Raw genomic sequence first — 17,460 nt, 5'->3', positions numbered from 1 at the left:
AGACTGGATTATGTTGAATGGCTCTCTCTGGCTATTAAGGTTTTCACAACCATTTCTGCTCCTAAAGTGAAGATCCTGATGAATTGATGAGGTTCTGATTTCAAACAACTGAATGATTCATAATTCATAATCAGGATTCACACATAGCCTTGGCCTTTTACACAGATTGCATGTGTCCCAGGACTCTCTGTTCCATACTTTGACTGCTTCCCCCAGCCCCCAAACACACACACAGATATATACTTTAATTATAAAACTTGTAAAAAGGAAATACAAAAAAAAGTACAGAATTTGCAAGAAAATTCAACTTGTCCCAATACAGCATGTTCCACTCTATACAACTATAATAGTCCTAAATGTTACAAAATATATTCCACATCAGGTCCACAGCCCAAGGGCCAACCATATCAAATTGGAAATTACAGAAAGTGTAAATACATTGTTGGTAAAAGCACATAGCTTGATGTGTACACAGTCTGTTTCCTGCCCCACAGTCTGCTTCATGTTCCAAGATTCAAATCTTTCAAAACTTACTTTAAGTCTGTTCTGTCCTATTGTACATAATTCTATGTTGCTATGCATGGTGTTCAAAGATCAGATTAAAAATTGCTGCGATTTAAGCAGCTCTCACGGTTGGGGTCCAGTGGTGCAACATTAAGATGGATCTTGGTCTTTTTGATTTTCACTGCTGGGGATGAAATGCAGGTAGGTGTACAGAGAACTCGGAATCCCATCTGCTGAGGTGGACAGCTGATAAACAGTATTGAGAACATTAGTGATTGATCAGCCTGAGACACATTGCAAACCCCAGCTCCAATTTCAGTGCCCCCTAGGCATTTGTTCATTACAAAAATATCTAAATTTATTTTGCTTGGAATTTTTTTAAAAAACATTCATATTGGAACATTGATTTATTTCTACTCACATCAGTTTGGATTCACTCATTTTCAATTTCATCATCTGCAAGACAAGGATAATTACGTTTACAATACAAATGGACATTATTTTGAACAATGCAAATATCCCAATGAATAAACATAATTAACAAAACACCAAAAGGTTTGAATCTCATTTCACTCAGTTTCCAGTCTCAAGTCACAAACTCCCAGTTTACTCCCAGTTTACTCCTGCCTCTGATCCAGAACAGGGTGGGTTTCAGACAGACTTGGAACACAGCAACAACCCCAGAGCATAGAACATAGAACTTGACAGCGGAGTACAAGCCCTTTGGCCCTCGATGTTGCACCAACCTGTGAAATTAATCTGATGCTCATCTAACCCACACTGTTCCGTTATTATCCATATGTATGTCCATGTCCATTTAAATGCCCTTAACATCGGCGAGTCTACTACTGTTGCAGGCAGGCCATTCCACATCCATACTACCCTCTGAGTGAAGAAACTACCATTAATATCTGTCCTAAATCTATCACCCCTCAATTTAAAGCTATATCCCCTCATGTTAGCCATCACCATCTGAGGAAAAGGCTCTCACTGTCCACCCTATCTAACCCCCTGATTATCTTATACATCTCGATTAAGTCACCTCTCAATCTTCTTCTCTCCAATGAAAACAGCCTCAGTTCCCTCAGCCTTTCCTCGTAAGACCTCCCTTTCATACCAGTCAACATCCTAGTAAATTTTCTTTGAACCCTTGGCAGTACTGAGGGAGTGCCGCACTGTCGGAGGGTCAGTGCTGACGGAATGCCGCACTATCGAAGGATCTATCTTTTACCTGGTTACTAAACCAAAGCCCCACCTACTCTTACATTTAGTGGAAACAATTGCACTGCACTATTCAAAGAAAAGCAGAAAGGATTCCCTCATATCTAATAGTCAATATTTATCCATCAAGCACTATCATTAAATATAATTATCCAGCAGATACCACACTGTGCTGTGCTGTGCAGAAATTGGCTGCTACATTTCCTACAACAGCGACAACAATTCAAAGAAAAATTATTTTGATGGCTGCATGGCATCTTCGGACACGTTGCAGCTCTGAAAGACCTTTAATTTTGTGGTAAGCAGGAATTTGTAAGATATTTGGGGCAGGAGGTCCCCCAAAGAGAAGAGACTCAAAGAGAAGAAACAGCCTGAGATGACCCAGTGAACAGTCCGTAAGAAATGGGAACAGAAAGGCATTGGGCTCCTCAAGCCTTCTCCATCATTCACCAGGATCATGGCAGATCCGAATCACCATGGCAACTGGAGGATCACTCCACATGGGAACAAGTAAGGAAAAAGAACACATTTTAAAGATAAGCTACAAGTGAAGTAAAACACAAAGACCTCAACATCGCATTCTGACAGATTACAGCACTGAGCACTGTCACATAACCAGCTCAATCTGAAATCCATCCCCAAAACACAACACTGGTCAGAGAGCCTGAGCTGCTGGGTAGGTCTCCTCATCTTAGAGCCCAACAGATGAACAGGAAGGAATGAGACAAGAAAAAGTTGTTCAGTCCATCAAAGCTCATGTCTCCTGTACTCTGGTTCAGACATACAGCCATACAGTGATATACTATACAAACGTGGGCCTGCATAGAGACCAATGCACAACAATAAGGTGCTAAACAAATTCTGTTACTAAAATCCAAAGTCTTAAGAAGACAGGAAGGTCTCAGTGCTGTACAGAGGAAATCAGTAACTGCTGGTGACTGTCTTGATATCTCTGGCCTCTGCAAAACAAAAGCTGCAGCAATATTTTATTTGAATTAAATGGATTTCTTACAACAATGACCAAAGCAGAGGCTGAGCTTATACATGCTGGTCCTAGATCATGGGGCTGGGTGTGCTCACTAGGACAGACCAGACAAGGCCCATCAGTCTCCAACTCGAACCCATTCTCGTTGACCCAGGCAGTATGCCAATCTCCATCGTAAAGGCCCACTCATGGTCCCAATGAAAACTGTGTGGCTGAGTTCAAATGGCCGGCAGGTCTGTACAACACACACTATCAGAGAGAAGTGGAGAATGTCTCTCACCAGTGAGAAACAGCTTCCCTCCCCACAATATGTGATCTGTCCCTAACCCTGGAAACCTGCGTGCGGAGGGGGACAGAGATCAGACAGAGAGCAGAGTTGTTGTGATCTCAGTGAAAAGCAGAACCAGCTCTGACATCTGAACAACCGCTTCCTGTTGCAATGATCTTATCTCCCTCCAGATGCAGGTTAACCCTGTGCAGTGGAGAGCCACTGATCAAAGAAATGAATGATTTATTGTCACTTGTATTTAACAAATAAATATTGAGAAGTGGGATATGTTGCCACGCTCCAGCGCCATTTTGCGTTACAGAAGATGTTAAGATCTAGACTGTATCGAAAAGTTCTTCTTCCTTTTTTGTGCTCTACTTGACATCGAGGGAGGGTCCTCCACAACGTGCCCACCACATCACAGTCCCGCTCTGGGGCCACCATCACTCCAGCAGCAGGACGATCACACCAGGCTCAGCATATTGCTGCTGATTCACCAGGAGAGCTGACTCCAGCCTACTGCATCACCGCGGCTATCCAACACCAACCACAGATACAACCTCCTCTGCTGTCATCACCATTTTGAAAACTGGTGCTGCTGCCTTGAGTCCTACTTTAGGCCCACCATGATCAGAGTCAGCTTGCTTCAGCACCATCGCTCACCACTCAGCCCATACTCAGTACTGTCAGAAGCTCTCTGAGGCCTCACCTTCCTCCGCGCTGGGCTCACTCACCCCAAGGAGCTGACTCCAGCCACCTCTGCCTGATGGAATGATGGAAGGCAATTGAAGTGACCACTGAGGCCCCAAAAGAAGAGCAACTCTAAACAGTAACCTCTCCACGAGGGGCACAAATCAAAGTATGGGACAATATTTTCAGTTTGGACAATAACAGTACACTAACAATAGCAGTATCCTTGCTGCTGTGTATCTGCTAGGAGATAAGTGAGGGCTTATGCCCGAAACGTTGATTCTCCTGCTCCTCAGATGCTGCCTGACCTGCTGTGCTTTTCCAGCCCCACACTCTCGATGCTGTGCATCTGCATAAACTCTCACAGATACCGTCTCAAACAAACTTCAGTTTCAGTGTTTGAGCGAAGGTTCTGAAATACTTGGAAGCAGATTCCTTTCCTGTGAATGGATCCTGTTCCTCCCTCTGGAATTGGGATCCTGGACAAAAAGAAGAGAGCATTTTCAACTGAGAAGTGACATAGTTTAAAACCCAGTCCCACAGGGTTTTAAAGGAGCAGCCCCTAGATTCCCCCAGGGAATAGGGTAAAGTGGATACTCTTATTAAATTAATAATTCAGAGACCTGGACAAGTGATTCAGCTTCAGATCTCACTCCTGTAGCTAAAGGAAATTAAATTCAAATAATTAAATCAAATCTACAATCAATAACAATGACCAGGAAATGACCAGATTTTTATAAACTTCCCTGATAACCTTTAAGGGAGGTATTGTGCCAGCTTTACCTGGACTGGAATTTATTTGACTGCTCCAATGTGACTGATTCTCACCTGCCACTTGATGGGACCTGGTTACTCTGCTCAAAGTGCAAAATGTAACAACACAGACTTGGAGGGCTGAAGGGCCTGTTCCTGTGCTGTATTGTTCTTTGCAAGGTGCTAGTGTTTCCAGTGATGTCCACTTCCCATGAACTTATAAAAATGGCAAAGCATTTGTAAAGATTGTCATCCAAGATGTTTGTGTTTGAACTGCAAACAGCAGCGGCTGGGCAGCAAATGGGAAATGTTGGCCTGACTGAGTTTAAGATGTTGAGGAATGACATTGCACCAGAGTCTGAAATATTTCCATGATAAATGTAACTAAATGAAAAGGCAGATGCAAGGAGCAGTGACTTCAAATATCACTACAGCTTCTAATTGACATGTTACAGTCACAAGGTGGGTGGCTATCACTGTCATTCCTCTGCCTGGGCTAAGTTTTCAAATTCCATTCAATGTATACAGCTTCACGTGTGAGTCTAACAGTGGATCCTGGCTGTCTGTTTCACTACGGTTAGAGACAAAAAAAACTGCAGATGCTAGAATCCAAGATAGACAGGAGGCTGGAGGAACACAGCAAGGCAGGCAGCATCAGGAGGTGGAGAAGTCGATGTTTCAGGTGTAACCCTTCTCTCCAACAGACCCATCCAGTCCCCCTCCACCAGTACCTCCCTCTGCCTCGCTGAACAAATCCTCACCCTCAACTTTCCCTTTAACTTCTCCCATATCCTCCAAATCCAGGAGGTGGCCATGGGCACCCGGATGGGCCCCGCCTACCCCTGCCTGTTTGTTGGTAATATTGAACAGTCCCTCTTCAGTCCCTACACAGGCACCGTGCCCCAGCTCTTCCGTCATTACATCGATGACTGCACCGGTGCAGTGTCCTACACCCAGTTCATCAACTTCACCCACAACTTCCACCCCACCCTCAAATTCACTTGTTTCATCTCGAACACCTCCCTCCCCTTTCCCATTTCACCATTCCCATCTCCAGTGACAGTCTCCAGAAGGATGTTTACTACAAACCCACAGACTCATAACTACCTGGACTACACCTCCTCCCACCCAGTATCCTGCAGGAACTCCATCCCATTCTCCCAATTCCTCTGCCTCCATCTCGAATGAGGAGACATTCCATTCCCAAGCATCCCAGATGTCCACCTGTTTCAAACAACATGCTTTTCCTCCCTCTGTCGTCCAGACAGCCCTCCACTGCACCACCTCCACTCCCCGTTCCACTGCTCTAAACCCCCCAGCAAAATGCAACAAAGACAGAGACCCCCCCGTCCTCACCTACCACCCCACCAGTCTGCACATCCAACACATCATCCTTAAACACGTCTACCAACTTCAACTAGACCCCGCAACCAAGAACATCTTCCTCTTCCCACCTTCCACAATGATAGTTCCCCTTGATAATACTTGGTTTGCGTCTCCCCACCATACCCTCCCCAAACCCCCAGGTGCCTTCCCCTGCAACTGGGAAAGATGCTGCTGATACACCACCCCCCTCACCTCCATCCAGGACCCCAGAGGTTCACCTGCCTCTCCTCCAGCCTAGTTTACTGTATATGTGGTCTGCTCTACATTGCGGAGACCCAATGTAGACTAAGGGACCGTTTCGCTAAGCATCTCAGCTGGGCCCACAGGGGGTGACCGGACCTCCCAGTCTCTGCCCATTTTAATTCCCCTTCCCAATTCCCTTTCTGACATGACCATCCTCGGCCTCCTCCACAGCTACAGCAAATCAGACTGTAAATTGGAGGAACAACACCTCATCTTCTGCCTGGGCAGCCTACAGCCCGGAGGACTCAACACTGAGTTCTCCAATTTCAAATAGCCTCCCTCCCAATCCCCCAACTCCCTTTCCAGCCCCAACTCCTCCCCTCAATTCCACTCAGCCACCCATTTATTCCTCCCATTGACCAATCAGGTTGTACCCTCTACCTATCTTCACCTATCCCTACCTCACCACCCTGCACCATCTACTCCCTTTATCTGCAGCTCCCCCCACACCCACCCCAGTCCTGAAGAAGGGTTACACCTGAAAAGTTGACTTCTCCACTTCCTGATGCTGCCTGGCTTGCTGTGTTACATAGAACATAGATTCCCTACAGTGTAGAAACAGGCCATTAGGCCCAACAGGTCCACACCGACCCTCCAAACAATATCCCACCCAGTGCCATTCCCCTACCCTATTGCTTTACATTAACCCTAACGCACCTAACCGACACATCCCTGAACACTATGGGCAATTTAGCATGGCCAAATCACCCAACCTACACATCTTTGAACTGTGGGAGGAAACCGGAGCACCTGGAGAAAACCCACGCAGACATGGGGAGAAATGTGTAAACTCTACAGAGACAGTCATCTGAGACTGGAATCGAACCCAGGTCCCAAGCACTGTGAGGCAGCAGTTCTTCCAGCCTCCTGCTTATCTACTGCTTATTCCACTCTGGCAGCATCACATCCCCACTATCTCAGACATGACTGCCATACACACATTTTACAAAAAGACGCGTCATACTGTTATCCAGATCTGGACCAAAATCTCAAATAACCGGGGCTCAGATAACCCGGGCTCAGATAACCCTGGCTCAGATAACCCTGGCTCAGACAACCGGGGCTCAGATAACCGGGGCTCAGATAACCCGGGGCTCAGATAATCCTGGCTCAGATAACCCGGGCTCAGATAACCGGGGCTCAGATAATCCTGGCTCAGATAACCGGGGCTCAGATAATCCTGGCTCAGATAACCCTGGCTCAGATAACCGGGGCTCAGATAATCCTGGCTCAGATAACTCGGGCTCAGATAACCCTGGCTCAGATAACCGGGGCTCAGATAATCCTGGCTCAGATAATCCTGACTCAGATAACCGGGGCTCAGATAAACCTGGCTCAGATAACCGGGGCTCAGATAACCCTGGCTCAGATAAACCTGGCTCAGATAACCCGGGCTCAGATAACCCGGGCTCAGATAACCCGGGCTCAGATACCCGGGTTCAGATAACCCGGGCTCAGATAACCCGGGCTCAGATAACCCGGGCTCAGATAACCCGGGCTCAGAGATAACCCGGGCTCAAGTAACCCTGGCTCAGATAACCAGGGCTCAGATAACCAGGGCTCAGATAACCCTGGCTCAGAGATAACCTGGACTCAGATAACCCGGACTCAGATAACCCGGGCTCAGATAACCCGGGCTCAGATAACCCGGGCTCAGATAATTCGGGCTCAGATAACCCGGACTCAGATAACCCAGACTCAGATAACCCGGGCTCAGATAACAGGGGCACAGATAACCCGGGCTCAGATAACCCGGGCTCAGACAACCGGGGCACAGATAACCCGGACTCAGATAACCCGGGCTCAGATAACCCGGGCTCAGATAATCCGGGCTCAGATAACCTGGGCTGAGATAACCCGGACTCAGATAACTTGGGCTCAGATAACCCGGGCTCAGATAACCCGGGCTCAGATAACCCTGGCTCAGATACCCGGGTTCAGATAACCCGGGCTCAGATAACCCGGGCTCAGAGATAACCCGGGCTCAAGTAACCCTGGCTCAGATAACCAGGGCTCAGATAACCCTGGCTCAGAGATAACCTGGACTCAGATAACCTGGGCTCAGATAATTCGGGCTCAGATAACCCGGACTCAGATAACCCGGACTCAGATAACCCGGGCTCAGATAACCCGGGCTCAGATAACCCGGGCTCAGATAATTCGGGCTCAGATAACCCGGGCTCAGATAACTGGGGCTCAGAGATAACCCGGGCTCAGATAACCGGGGTTCAGATAATTCGGGCTCAGATAACCGGGGTTCAGATAATTCGGGCTCAGATAACCTGGTCTTAGATAACCTGAGCTGAAACCCTGCCAGGAGTGTGCAGCCTGCCCTTGTGAGTCAGCAGCAGCCCACCCCCAAACCCCCACACCTCACCAAGGCAGGGTCAGCACCTCCCCACCCCCAAACCCCCACATCTCACCAAGGCAGGGTCAGTAACCTTTGTGGTCTCTCTCTCTCTCTGATCTTAGGTGACTTGCTGGTGTCCTGAATTTGCAGAAAGGGATATGTAAAGACCCTGAACCTCTCATCCCTCCCTCCTGCCTCACATCCAATCACCAGCTCCTGCAGACAGATTGTTGGACAGGCAACTTGTGCCAAAAGAGGGGAACAGATTGCAGTAGATTTTCATTTGGCTTTATAAATGGGAAGAGGGTAAAGCTAAAATAAAACATTCCAAAACAATGTTCCTTTTCACATTCTCCAACCTGTCCTCACTGATGCAGACTTTCCCTCTCCCTCCCTCCAAGGACTGACCCTGACAATGTCGTTTCTCCTGAAAAGGGGCGGCACTGTACAATGGGTTGGAGCAGATTTCTTTATGACAAAAACAAATCAGGGGATCAGTTCCAGGCAGTGTATTTTTCAGAACCTAATATGTTAACGTATTGTCACATAAAAGCAAAATTCCTGTCAACTTCTGTCATGATAAACTCCCATGTATACATTCATAAAGTAAACATGTCACAATGTCATTATTGCTGACTCCCAGTAAACTTATTGGAATGTTCCTGCTGATAGTGTGGTAATCGTGACAGTCTGCATAGACAAATTCTATTATAAATAACGACTTAGGAATTCATAATAAACATTCAAATAAAGGCACTAAGTATGAAAAGAAACTGAGTAATGTGTGTGGTTCTGACACAATTTCTAAACCTGTTATAGGAAGGATATTATTAAACTAGAGAGGGTTCAGAAGAGATTTACCAGGAAGTTGCCAGATGTGGAGGCTTTGAGTTATAAGGAGAGGCTGGATAGGCTGGGAGATTTTTCACCGGAGCATAGGAGGCTGAGGGGTGACCTGACAGAGGTTTATAAAATCATAAGGTGAATGCAGGTGTCTTTTCCCTAGGGTGGGAAGGGGGCATATTTTTAAGGTGAGAGGAAAAAGATTTTAAAAAGACATGGTTGGCAATATTTTTACACAGAGAGTGGTTTGTGTATGGATTGAACTTTCAGCGGAAGTGGTGGATGCGGGTACAGTTATAAGTTTAAAAGACATTTAGGTGAGTACATGAATGAGAAATGTTTGGAGGGATATGGGGCAAATGCAGGCAAGTGGGACTAGTTTAGTTTGGGAAACTTGATCAGCATGGACTGGTTGGATCGAAGGATCTGTTTCTGTGCTAGATGACTCTATGACTCAACACCATGTGAGATCACCCTCAGGCTAAAACAGGGATTGCTTTTCTCAGTACAGCATTTCTCAGTAATTTCATTTTCAAATCCTTGCCCTGTTTTTCTGCACAGAAATGAGCAGCTTCCCCTTGGACAATGCCTCTGGAGACTCAGAAACCCTTACTCGCCCCCCGTTCATAGAGTGCCCAGAACCCATGCAGTGTGACTCAAACTGAAGTGTGTGGGTGAGCCACCCCCCCCTCTCCAATCCAGGCAGTGGATTCCTGTGGCCTGCCTGGGACTGAGACCTCCCCTCTCCCAGTTGTCTCTGTGCTGCCCCTAGCATTCTTTGAATATCCTCCTGCAGGCGCATTGAGAACCTCACCCCGTTGCCTCTTTCTGTGGAGTTTGATCACAACGATAGTCACGATGGAGCTGAACACAAGCAGGATGCAGAGGACAACAACTAAATATTTCCCCTGACTGAGGAGGTGCAAACAGGCCTGGAACTGGTCACCTTGAGAAAGAAGAAACAAATTAAATACAATCAGGTCTCATTTCACAAACTGCAGCAGACACCTTCCTTTGTCTGTTGTTTAATTCATTCCCCTTTCTGCTGAAAGTGCCGTGACAGAGGGGTTGGCCTGGGGACTGTTATCACTGAACGCACTGTGAGCTCCAACGCAGGTGGAGACACTTTCGATATTCCACAGTTGGAGGGAGTTTTTTTCCCACGCCCAGATGAGGTAAACAACCTCAAAGAAAACCTCAGCTGAGATTACATAACGATCTGACAGAGAGTTTATGTCGCTCTTTTTTGGCAAGAGTTTCCCAGAGCAGTAATATTCTAATCTGGCTGATGCTACCAGGATAGTAACTTGGGGAGGTGCATTGAGGCTGTTTTCTGTGTCCTGTCCAATCTACCCCGCCAGGAGAGAGAATGACAGATTCCACATACTCTTCAAAGGGAGCACGGAGTCCTCCCAAGTGTTCTGGTCAATGTTCATCCACCAACCATTAAACACATAATCTGCTCAGTATGACTATACAGTTTTTGGAAGTCAATATGGCTGCTGTTTCCACATGACAACAGTGTTATACTTCCATCAGCTGTTTGTGCTTGGGGCTGTCCAGGAAAAACGCAAATCTCTTTCTCCTCACCTGCAATGAGCTGCTGGGTCTGGACCCTGTTCACACGGTTTTGAATGGTCCAAATATAAACTCCATACTCTGAGCTGGTTAGGTTGATGACAACTAAACTGCGGTGGTCAGGAGACAGCTGGAACCGTGGCTCAAACAGGAGACTGGCATTGTCCTCCATCCAGGAAAATTGGGAGTTGGAACCATTCTCGACTGTACAGTTCATGGTCAGCTTCAAGTACGGAAAGTCCTGTACCCACATTATAATGCTGGGCTCTGAAACTGGAACTAAGCAAAGACAGTTCCATGTGAGAGAAAGCCCAAAGGCTCCTTGAAAAAGGCAGCATGTTTGAGACACTAAAGCACAGGTTTCAGCTGACAGAATTGGCAGCATTGCCATTAGCCTCAGTACCACTCGTCCCTTTCCTTTCCCCTGACTCTACCTGCAGACTGAGAGCTAAAGATCTAGTTCCCAATCCCATCACTGCGTGCTCACACCTGAGAGATGCTCTTAAACTGAGCAGCTCCCCTTTCACCACACCAGCAGCATTCTAAGAAAATATTTTGTTTAAACACAGATTTCACAGCTCAAAGTGCACAGCAAAAGGGTGCCTCAAAACTAACCACTTTCTGAGAGGCTGCCTGGCTCATGTTCTTATTCCAAAGATAAATGAGATTCAATGTGGTATTTTATCTGGGATTGTCAATGTTGATGCTCCCAGACATCCGTCACCTTTAATCAAAATTACTTACAAACTTGTGAACAACTGACCCAGCACTCTCAGGTTGATGATTGACACCTTTTCCAGCCCTGATGGAGATGTAATGGTTATCCTGTAGTCACCTTCATCCTGGAGGCTCAGTTGGTGAATGATTAATGAGTTATTCTTTGCAATGTATATTATATGCCCCCTGTACATGGGAAAGATGGTCACAGGCTTTTCTCTCTCATTGACTGCATATTCGATGATTAACTTGTTCCCTCTCCGCCATTGGATGGTTTGCACAGAGGTTGACTCCATCTTATTCTCCACTCTAAGACAGACAGATCGATGCAGGAATCCAGTCACTTGTGTTGTATGTGTCACTAGAAAGGAAGTAAACATGTTAAATAACAGAAAGCTGGTTGCTTCAGGGCTTGGGTGATGTGATGGCTCTGGATCCCAGCTTCTCACCTCAGGGAATGGTTTAGTTTTGTCCGTTTGTGTGATGGGTGCAGGAACCCCCAGGACAGCTCATGAGAAATCTACCAAGAGTCACAGTTCTGGTTTACATGTTGTGCAATTTCATTCCAACTGAGACATCCCATTCCCAGTTACCCATCCAGGGAATACATTGTAGGTTGGAAAAACAAAGAATTCAGGACCCTAATTGTATCTGTTTATATATAGAATCCCTCCAATGTGGAAGCAGGCCATTCAGCCCATCAAATTCCTCCAAAGAGCAACTCACCCAGTTCCATCCCCTTCACTATCTATGTAACTCTGCATTTCCTTTGCTAATCCACCTAGTGTGCACATCCCTGGACAATATGGGCAATTTAGCATGGCTGATCATTTGACCTGTTTATCTTTGGACTGTGGGAGGAAACTCATGAGGACACAGGGAGAATGTGGAAACTCCACACAGACAGTCACGAGAGGCTGGAGTTGAACCACGTTCCTGGCGCTGTGAGACTATGCCACGTCCCCGCCACTGAGTCACCATGCCACCCATGTTTGGATTTTACTGAGAAAGAGGTTCAGATCATCAGCAAAGCAATGAAAGCTTTTTTTCAATGTGTTTATTGCAGTTTTGTTTATTTGGAATTCTGTTAAACAAAATTATTAAGTGTGTGAGACCAAGGCAGCTGTGTGGAACAACAATGAACCCAATGAATGGTGCAGAACAGGTTCAAAAGGCTAAATGGCTTTCTGTTCATAAGCACTTTCGTTTTTTTTTACTTTTCAAAGATGCTATTCAAATGCAAAGATATTGTTTCCTAGCCAGAAATACAGGCCTGCAGCATTGCCAAGAGTGGAGCAGTTTTGCAGCACAGATGCAAAGGATGATGGGAATGCAGGCTCAAACGATGGCGAGTTGACGTGAGGTTGACTGTTGCATTTTATTTGATGGCTGGACAAACTGATTTTAGAAAGGCAAAGTCTGCTGTAAGTGCAAAATGTGAGATTGTCCCTTGCTGATGGTGTCTCTCCTGACACCTCAGCTTCTTTGAAGTTCTTTATGGTGGCAAATTCCTGCCCACAGCTGGTATCCTCATTTGCAACAATTATAAGCTGGACCTTCCCACCTATTCTGATTGATGTTGAGGGTTCTTCTGTGTCTCTTGTCAACATCCTTTGGTCACTGGCTGGCCCACAAGTTACCCTGAATATTATATCCTCAACTTGTATCCTGCTCAGATAACTAAGCCAGCCAAAGCCTTCTTTGCTTGATTAGCACCAATATACCCAGCATGTTTGCCCCAGGAAGGGCAGTTGGGAAGTTAGTGAGGTCGAGGTAATGTCACTGGAGTTGTAATCCAGAGCCCTGAATGCACGTTCTGGAGATAAGAGTTTGAATTCTTGATTTCAATGGCAACTATGTAACCATTGTCAATTGTCAGAAAATCCCTCCTGGTTTACAAATGTCTGCATGGGTTTCTTCCGGGTGCTCTGGTTTCCTCCCACATTCCAAAGATGTGCAGGTTAGGATGAATTGGCCATGCTAAATTGCCCATAGTGTCAGGTGTATTAGCCAGGGGTCAATATAAGGTAGGGGAATAGGTCTGGATGGGTTACTCTTCGGAGGGTCAGTGTGGACTTGTTGGGCTGAAGGGCCTGTTTCCATACTGTAAGGAATCTAATCTAAATGTCCTTTAGGAAAGGAATTCTGTACCTACCTGGTCAAGTCGACATGTGATTCCAAACTCACAGCAATGTGGTTGATTTTTAATTTAAAACAGTGAAACATCTTAACTTACACCTCAGAAGGAGACTATTTAGCCCATTGTGTCTCTGTCGAACTTTTAAAAGATCTACCTAATTAGTTCAACTCCAGCTCTCTCCCAAAAGCCCTGAATTGTTTTTCCTTTTCAAGTAGTTAAGTGAGTTCCCTTTAGGAAGTTATTACTGAATCGGTTTTTACCATAATGTCAGCCAGAGCATTCCAGACAACAACAATTTGTCATACAAGTCCTCTTTTTTTTCCCCTCTTCAGGTATTTTGATGTCACAATTGCACCTGACCTCATTTCCATCGTACATATTAATATTCTTCACTGCTAACATATTTCATAGCTCAGTTGTCCTTGGTGAGAAAAATGTTATTTCCACTGCTAACTCTCTAACTTGCCTTGAAATTTTATCACTTGGCAAAAGAGAAGGATTTGAAATTGGTTTGGTGATATTCTTTATAGGCTTCAAGACTTACCCCTATACTCCTTGCTGTAATTTATTACTGAACAAGATAGAGAATGATCGACTTCAACGAGGCTTTGGAATGTAGTGTTAGACTTACCTCCTTGTAGCTGCCCATGGAGCAGGATTATGAATGAAGTTAAATATCTTCAGGAGTACAGCATGGTTTCTGTGATTTCAGAAACATGCCCCTGGTCTAATGCAGAGAATTCAAAATAGCATTGAGTCAACGTTTCAGGATGGTATAAATGTAACCACACCTAAGTTCGTAATTCGTTGACCCAGAGAAGTCATTCTATTGTAAAGTAGCACGAAGAAAGATTTTTATGCTGTGTATTATCTTCTTCATCAAACGTTTGCAGGGTTTTCAATTTGTCTGTTCCTTTAAGTATTGCTGAAATGGAGATGCAAATAAGACAAAACCACAATGCAACAAAGGTCTTCAAGCTGCCCAGTAATTAGCAAGATGTTTGCCTACATTAGCAAGCTTTCAGCCTCAGTGTGGTGAAGACTGTGGCTGGCACGGTGGCACAGTGGTTAGCACTGCTGCCTCACAGTGCCTGAGACCCAGGTTCAATGCCCGCCTCAGGCAACTCTCTGTGTGGAGTTTGCACATTCTCCCCGTGTCTGCGTGGGTTTCTTCCGGGTGCTCCGGTTTCCTCCCACAGTCCAGGTCAGGTGAATTGGCCATGCTAAATTGCCCGTAGTGTTAGTTAAGAGGTAAATGTAGGGGTATGGGTGGGTTGTGCTTCGGCGGGTCGGTGTGGACTTGTTGGGCCGAAGGGCCTGTTTCCACACTGTAACGTAATGCAATCTAATCAGCTCTGTGATTAACTGACCAGTGACTGGTTAGATAAGTCATTAGTTGATCTTGTTCTCTTTTCATGAACATTCTAGCCTATTGGTGTCATATGCTGCATGCTGACTGATAGGACACTTTTAACTTCCAATAACTCAATGTACCACAAACATTCTTCTGTTTCTGCAAGATGAAGTGGATTGGAAATATATCTTCCCATTTTCTCTCTCATTTCTTTCTACATGAATGTTAGTTTTCATGTGACTGTGGTTACAGGTTGAGAGTTGAGAGTTGGAGACAGTGATTGCATCATCTTGTATTACTGGTGCAAGGTGAGATCCTGTTTATTCTCTGTGGTTTCCTTTCATTAATATGAGAGCAAAATGGAGGCAAACACTTTTGCTTAGACCTTAAAACCTGAACTTTATCATTATTCATTTATGCTTAACTAGTAAATAACATTGAAACATACACAAAGGGAGGCTAGACAATGCCAACAGCCCTGCTCTGGCAGTGTTCAAAACAAATGAATTATTGTGCCTAATGCTCTCACTTTCTTTCCACCAAACAAGCTTTGGGGAATAACTGTTTGGCCAATGTGTTTTTCCCCTGACCCTCACATATTTTGTCCTTTTAACAAACTGGCTTTGAAAGTATTTTATCCCATAGTTTCATAGTAATAGAGGCAGGAGTAGGCCATTCAGCCCGTCGAGCCTGCTCCACCATTCATTAAGATCATGGCTGATCTATCCATCATCTCAGCTCCTCCCACCTGCATTATCCTCATAATCCTTAATTTCCCTACTGTGCAAAAATCCATCCAACTTGTCTTGAATAGATGTAATGATGTTTTCTCTACTGCTTCCTTGAGAAGAGAATTCCAGAGATTCCCTACTCTCTGGGAAAAGCAGTTCCTCCTCATCTCTGACCTAAATCTACTCCCCCTAATCTTGAGGCCATGTCCCTTAGTCCTAGTCTCACCCACCAGCAGAAACAATTTGCCTGCCTCTATCTTATCTTATCTAACCCTTTCATAATTTTACATGTTTCTGTAAGATCCCATCTCATTGTTCCAAATTCTAGCGAGTACAGTCCCAAGTGGCTCACCTCTCCTCACAGGGTAACCCATTCACCTCCGGAATCATTCTGGTGAACCTCTTCTGCATTGCCTCCAAAGCCTTTAATATCTTTCCTCAAATAAGGAGATCAGAACTGCGCACGATGTTCCAGGTTTGGCCTCACCAATACCTTGTACAATTGCAGCAGAACCTCCCTGCTCTTAAATCAAACCCTCTAGCAATGAAAGCCAATATTCCATTTGCCTTCCTGATTACCTGTAGCACCGGCAAGTCAACTTTTAGCAATTCATGTACGAGCATTCGTAAGTCACTCTGCACAGCAATTTAAATAATACTCTGACTTACTATTGTCACTTCCAAAGTGGATAACCTTACAGTTACCAACATTGTACTCCATCTACCAGACCTTGCCCACTCACTTAACCTATCTAAGTCTCTCTGCTGACCCTCCACATCCTCTGCAGTTTGCCTTTCCACTCGATTTAGTGTCATCAGCAAACTTGGATATGTTACACTCGGTCCGGCACTCCGCTCACCACTTATCTCCAACCAGAGAAACACTCATTTATCCCAATCCCCTGCTTTCTATTAGTTAACCAGTCTTCTATCCATACTAGTACATTCCTCACAACTCTATGCATTCTTATCTTATGGATAAAAACAATGACTGCAGATGCTGGAAACCAGATTCTGGATTAGTGGTGCAGGAAAAGCACAGCAATTTTACTGCTCCTCAGATGCTGCCTGAACTGCTGTGCTTTTCCAGCACTACTAATCCAGAATTCTTATCATATGGATGAGTCTTTTATGCAGCACCTTATCAAACACCTTCTGGAAATCCAAGTATACAATATCCACCTTTTCCCCTCCACCCACCATGCTTGTTACATCCTCAAAGAACTCCAGTAAGTTTGTCAAACACGACCTTCCCTTCCTGAATCCATGCTGCGTCTGCCTGATAGAAACCTTTCCATCCAGATGTCTATCTCTTCTTTAATGATAGTCTCCAGCATTTTCCTGACTACAGATGCTAAGCCAACTGGCCTATAGTTACCTGCCTTTTGCCTACACCATTTTTTAAACAGTGACGTTACATTTGCTGTCTTCTTACCCAGAGTCCAGTGAATTTGGTAAATTAACACCAATGCATCCACTATAACTTCCACCATTTCTTTCAGTACCCTGAGATGCATTCCATCAGGACCAGGGGACTTAACAAGTTAGCCCCTCAAATTTGCTCAACATTTCCCCTTTCGTGATAACAATTGAATTGAGGTCCTCACCTCCCATCATATCCTTACCATCATTCTTTGGCATGTTAGACACATTTTCCACAATGAAGACTGATACAAAATAGTTATTCAAGGCCTCAG

The 17,460-nt window shown here is 45.2% G+C and overlaps 1 pseudogene; it reads right to left on the bottom strand.

Annotated features, from left to right (window-relative positions):
* Window positions 1-288: 288 nt before the first annotated feature.
* On the bottom strand, window positions 289-14,373 carry LOC140494016 (uncharacterized; annotated as a pseudogene).
* Between the last annotated feature and the right edge of the window lie 3,087 nt (window positions 14,374-17,460).

The sequence above is a fragment of the Chiloscyllium punctatum genome, chromosome 23, assembly GCF_047496795.1.
Source record: "Chiloscyllium punctatum isolate Juve2018m chromosome 23, sChiPun1.3, whole genome shotgun sequence".
NCBI lineage: Eukaryota > Metazoa > Chordata > Chondrichthyes > Orectolobiformes > Hemiscylliidae > Chiloscyllium > Chiloscyllium punctatum.
The sequence above is the reverse complement of the archived record's forward strand: the minus strand, read 5'-3'. Positions and strand labels throughout refer to the sequence as shown.